Raw genomic sequence first — 6,000 nt, forward strand, 5'->3', positions numbered from 1 at the left:
GTGCAAGAGTTAGGGTTAGGGCTAGTGTTAAGTTAAATTTAGGGTTCAGGTTAGGGTTAGGGTTAGGGTTAGATTAAGTTTAGGGTTAGGATTAAGGTTAAGGTTAGGTTTAGGTGTTAGGATTACAGTTATGGTTAGGTTTAGGGTTAGGGTTAGGATTTAGGGTTATGGTTTGGATTAGAGTTACAGCATACTTTAGGGTAGTGATTGGCAAACTGCGGCTTGGCAAACCTCTGCTCAGGAGCCACATGTGGCTCTTTGGCCCCTTCAGTGTGGCTCTTCCACAAAATACCAGCTCTTCCTCAAAATACTGATCTGTGCATGGGCCATGAAGTTTCAATCACACTGTACTTGCGCGCCCACACATGGTATTTTGTGGAAGAGCCACACTGAATGGGCGAAAGAGCCGCATATGGCTCGCGAGCTGCGGTTTGCCGACCACGGCTTTAGGGAAATAGGTAGGGAAATGTTGAAACACAGAGAATTCACGTTTAAAGAGCTGTGAATGTGTAGAATATTGTTAGGGTTATGGTTATGGTTAGGGTTAGGAGTTAGGTTAGGGTTAGTGTTAGTGTTAGGGTTAGGGGTAGCATTTAGTGTTCTGGTTAGGGAAATGTGTAGGCTACTGGTTGAGACACTTAGATTTATCTTTGTAAGTGGTGGGAATTGTTTATGCAAGTGATTGTAAGACTTAGAATTCATGTTAAGAGCTGTGAAATGTATAGGATCATCTTAAAAACACTTAGAATTCTCGTTGAAAGCGCTTGAAAATATGTAGGAAAGTTTTGGAAGACCCTTATAATTCATGCTGAAAGAGTTGGGATATATGTAGGAAAATGTTCAAAGCACTTAGAATCCACACTTATAGAGCTGTGATATCTTTAGGGAAGTATTGAAACATGATCAATAAACATTTAAAGAGCTGTAAAATGTGTAGGATAGTGTTTTAAAAACTTAGAATTCACATTGAAAGCACTGGGAAATACATAGGAATGTGGTTGAAACACTTAGAATTCCCGTTTATAGAGCTGGGAAATCTGTAGGGAAGTGTTGAAACACAGGGCCACATTTAAAGGGCTGTAAAATGTGTAGGATAGTGTTAGGTTTAGGGTTAGAATTAGCATTAGGAGTAAGGGTTCGGGTGAGGGTTAGGGTTAGGGGATAGGGTTTAGGCTAGAGTTAGGGCTCACTGTTAGGGTTAGCTATTTGTTTTAGGGTTGGGGAAATGTGTAGGATAGTGTTGAAAAAAAACAGAATTCATGTTGAAAGCACTGGGAAATATGTAGGAAAGTGTTTGAAAACACTTCTAATTTAAGCTGAAAGAGCTGGGATATATGTAGGAAAGTGGTTTAAACACTTATTATTCACATGTATAGAGCTGGGAAATCTGTAGGGAACAGTTGAAGTACTGAGATTTCACGTTTAAGGAGCTGTGTAATGTGTAGGAAAGTGTTTAAAACACTGAGAACTCACATTGATAGAGCTCGAAAACATTTAGGAAAGTGTTTGAAACACTGAGAATTCACATTTAAAGGGCTGTGAAATGTGTAGGATAGTGTTAGGATTAAGGTTAAGGTTAGGAGTTAGGGTTAGGGTTAGGAGTTAGTGTAAGGATTAAGAAATGTGTAGGATAGTGTTAGAAAGACATAGAATTCATGCTGAACGCACTGGGAAATGTTTAGGGAAGTGTTTAAAACACAGAATTCACATTTAAAGAGCTGTGAAATACAGAGGATAGTGTTTTAAGAACTTAGAATTCACACTGAAAGCCCATGGAAGTATGTAGGAAAGTGTTTGAAAACATAATTCAAGCTGAAAGAGCTGTGATATATGTAAGAAAGTGGTTGAAACACTTAGAATTCACTTTTAATGAGCTTGGAAAAGTGTACAAAAGTGTTTTAAAACACTTAGAACTCATGTTTATAGACCTGAGAAATGTGTAGGGGAGTGTTGAAACACAGAGAATTCACGTTTAAAGAGCTGTGAAATGTGTAGGATATTGTTAGGGTTATGGTTATGACTATGGGTAGGAGTTAGGGTTAGGGTTAGTGTTAGTGTTAGGAGTTAGGATAGGGGTCAAGGATAGGGTTAGGAGCTAGCATTAGGGTTAGGGTTAAGGATTAGGGTTAGGGTTAGGGGTTAGGTTTAGGCTAGAGATAGGGTTTACTGTTAGAGTTAGCATTTAGTGTTAGGATTAGGGAAATGTGTAGGATAGTGTTTGAAAAATGTAGAATTCACATTGATAGAGCTGGGAAATGTTTAGGGAAGTCTTGAAACACTGAGACCACATTTAAAGAGCTGTGAAATGTGTAAGATATTGTTTAAAACACTTAGAAATCAGGTTGGAAGCGCTGGAATATATGTAGGAAAGTGTTTGAAAACACTTATAATTCACGCTGAAACTGCTGGGGTATATGTAAGAAAGTTGTTAGAACACTTAGAATTTACATTTAAAGAGCTAGAAAATGAAGCAAAATAAGCCAGTCAGAGAAAGATAAATATCTCATGATCTCACTCATTTGTGGAATATAATGAACAAAATAAACTGATGAACAAAAATAGAGCCAGTGGGGGGAAATATTTTAGAATCTAATAGAAGTAATCCTGTTATTTGCAGATTTTAAATATTTACTACAACTTTTGTGATATCATATTATCTTGGTACAGTTTTGAAAATATTATTATACCTAAAATCCTTTTTTCTTGAAATATTAATGCTTATTGCATGTAACATTATTATATTTAAGATCACTTTTCTTGAAATGTTAACATTTATTGCATGTAACATTTTTATATTTAAAATCATTTTTCTTGGAAATAAATAAATACATTTTCACTTCTAAAAAATAAATAAAGAGCTAAGAAATGTGTGGGAAAGTGTTTAAAACACTTAGAATTCACATTGAAAGCACTGTGATATATGTAGGAAAGTGGCTGAAACACTTGGAATTCATGTTTAAAGAGCTTGGAAAGGTATATGAAAGTGTTTGAAACACTTAGAATTCACATTTAAAGAGCTGTGAAATTTTTAGGAAAGTGTTTGAAACACTGAGAATTCACGTTTAAAGAGCTGTGAAATGTATAGCACAGTATTATACTCCTGTTTATCCCTGACGTGTTACTGCACCATACCCTGTTTGACTTAAGGGTCTGGTTTAACAATCTGGCTGGAATGTCTAACCTGAAGAAGGTGGCGCAACAGGGGTGGGAATGCAGAATGGTGCAGCCATTATGAAAAACAGTCTGGAATTTCCTCAAAAAATTAAATATGGAACTGCCATTTGACCCAGTCAAATGAGATGAGGCATGTGAAAACACTTCACAAACATTTGGTTCAAGTGTAAAATGTTTGTACCTGGCTATAAAGCAAGTCAGGTTTTTGAGCTGAAGAAACTCCAAGGATGCTAGTTGCTAAGGAGAGGACATTGCTGCGTGACATCATTACCTGGTGCCCACAGTGACAATTTCTGGGCTGGGCTGGGCTGTGGGCTGCATTTTGTGCCATGAGCTCTTGGCAGCATTGGCTGCAATTTGGTGGGGTGCCACTCTGGGGTGGTGGCGGGGCCTATGTCACACTTGGGGGAAGCAGAGTGTTGGTTTGTTGGTTCCAGGTCCACAGTGCTGGCCAGTGTGTGTCGTGGCAGCTCCTGTGTTGAGCATGTGCCCCTTGGTGGTCAGTGGCATATCATAGTACCGGTTGGACGGTCAGACGGACACTTAGGCTTTTATATATATAGATATGCATAGCCCATGGACATGGGCAATAGGGTGGTGAAGACCTGAGGGGAGGCATAGGGGCTGAGAGTGTTACAGAAAAACCGGAGAAGAACCAAGCAACGCTTAGAGAGATGGAGTTACATTTATTACGTGTGGGCGCAGAGGAAAATGTCTCTCAAATTCTGGGTGAAATCACACATGAACTTTCCCATATTTATACGATTCCACCTTCTTTGTTCCCCAAACATGGGGTTTTTCTGGTTCCCTTTGCAAGTTCTTAAAGGGCCCTATGTGCTGGGGCTTTGAGACCTCCACCAAAGGCTTGGCCTGGTGCCAGCACTGATAACTTCGTCTGGAGAAGGTTTAATGGCCTTTCTGAAATGGGAGTAGTCTTATTTTCCTTATTATTTAAGCCAGCCAGCATTTACAGAAGCCAGAAGTAGCAGAGTTAAAATTTCAAACAGCAGTTTTTATATAAGATGGATGCTTCAGGAGGAAGGGGGAAAGGGAGGGTAAGTGAGAGATATCTGTAATACTATTAACAATAAAAAACATACTTAAAAAAAAGAAAGAAAACGACATTCCCATGTGGTTCCTGTAGACTCAGCTGAACACGATCTCCTTGGCACTTGGGTGTCCTTAAAGGCTGCCTGGCTCACTGGAAAGAGCATCCAAAGCAGGGGATTACCCAAACTGCAGAACAGAAGAGAGAAATAAAGGTGATAACGTCAACAATTAAAATATAAACAGCAGTGGTTTTGCTGCTGGGCAGGAATTATGCTCTGACTCACAGACAATTGTCTGGCTAGCGAGCCCACTGCCCTCTGGTGGATGCTACAGAGATTGCAGCCTCATTTTCCAGCTTCCAGGTCTGTCCCTGAGGCTCCAGAGCCCTGTGGAGGTGGGCCTCTGTGAGAAGGTTTGGGTGCACTGCCTAAATGTCTTTAAAATATTTTGCTTCATCTTTCAGAATTAATGAAAACTTCATGTCTCAGCTCCCACAGTCTAGACGTGTTAGTGATGACTTAGTGACGGCATTTTTAATTTCTTATTATAAGACTAGAGGCCCGGTGCACAAAAATTTGTGCACTCGGGGGGGAAGGGAGGGTGCCTCAGCCCGGCCTGTGCCCTCTTGCAGTCTGGGACCCCTCAGGAGATAATGACCTGCTGGCTTAGGCCTGCTCCCAGGTGGCAGAGGGCAGGCCCAATCCCTAGGTGCAGTCCCTGGTCGGGCTCAGAGCAGGGCTATAATTAATTCTCTGCTGAATAAAGTCAGTGGGCCTGTTTACAAGATAAGGGCCCTGAATGAGGGCCAGGAATAATCTCTAGAGGGTCCGAAGAGTCCTGGACTCTATTTTGCCTGGCTGTCTTAAGCCGGGCGTGATGATGACACGTTGGGATCCCGTCGACCTTGACTGCCATGGGGGTGGTCCTTTCCAGGTAGGAGTCAGTCCTTAGGTAGTAAATTTCTTTACCCAAACAGAGTCACCAGGTTGGAAGGGATGGACCAGATCAGAAGTTGGTTCAGGCAGAGCATCTTGGACGTACTTCTGGACTGCTTTCTGGGAGGACTGTAAAGCCTGTAAGAAGTCGAGTAAAGATTGGTTATGGATTTCAGCTTTTTTAGATTGGGTAGGTTAGGGTCTAGAAGAGTCACTAGAATCGGTCAGGGTCTGGAAAAATCACTAGAATCTGTGCAGGCCCCACTGGTTTTAGGGCAGCCTCCCTGGCCGCTTCATCTGTGGCCCGGTTCCCTCTTGCTTCTTTGGAGTCCCCTGACCTTGTAAATAGCACTATGTACATGAGCTGTTGCAAATGCATACCTGCTATCAGTATAAATTGTTAAGCATAGCTGTGGCTGCTGCTGCCCAGAGGCAAGTAGGTCACCCAAATGCAAAGGGGTCAAGTCTTTTGGACAAATAGACCTGGACTTTGTTCCATCTACCAACCTTTTCTAAGGGCTGAGACTTTGGCTGAGTACCTCTTTGGCTATGCCCCTTGTCTTATATACCTGGAGGTGGAAATCCCTAGTTACATCTGGTAGCACTAGTTGGCCCATCGTCCTTGCTCTGCTCATGTCTGTCTCACTGCCTAATAAATTACCTCAAGGATCCTGGCCCTGAATTCTTTTAGGGAAAATGGACGTTGAATTTCTTCTGTAGCTGCTTCATGCTAAGGAGGGACAGAGTTTTCTCTCAGAGCCAAGAGATCCTTGCTGTCTGTCAGAGGGACGATGAGGCCTAGGCACAGAAGGAGGTGGGCTTGTGACCTGGCAGAGACAAA

This window comes from Myotis brandtii, unplaced genomic scaffold (genome assembly GCF_000412655.1).
Source record: "Myotis brandtii unplaced genomic scaffold, ASM41265v1 scaffold915, whole genome shotgun sequence".
In the NCBI taxonomy this organism is placed as follows: Eukaryota; Metazoa; Chordata; class Mammalia; order Chiroptera; family Vespertilionidae; genus Myotis; species Myotis brandtii.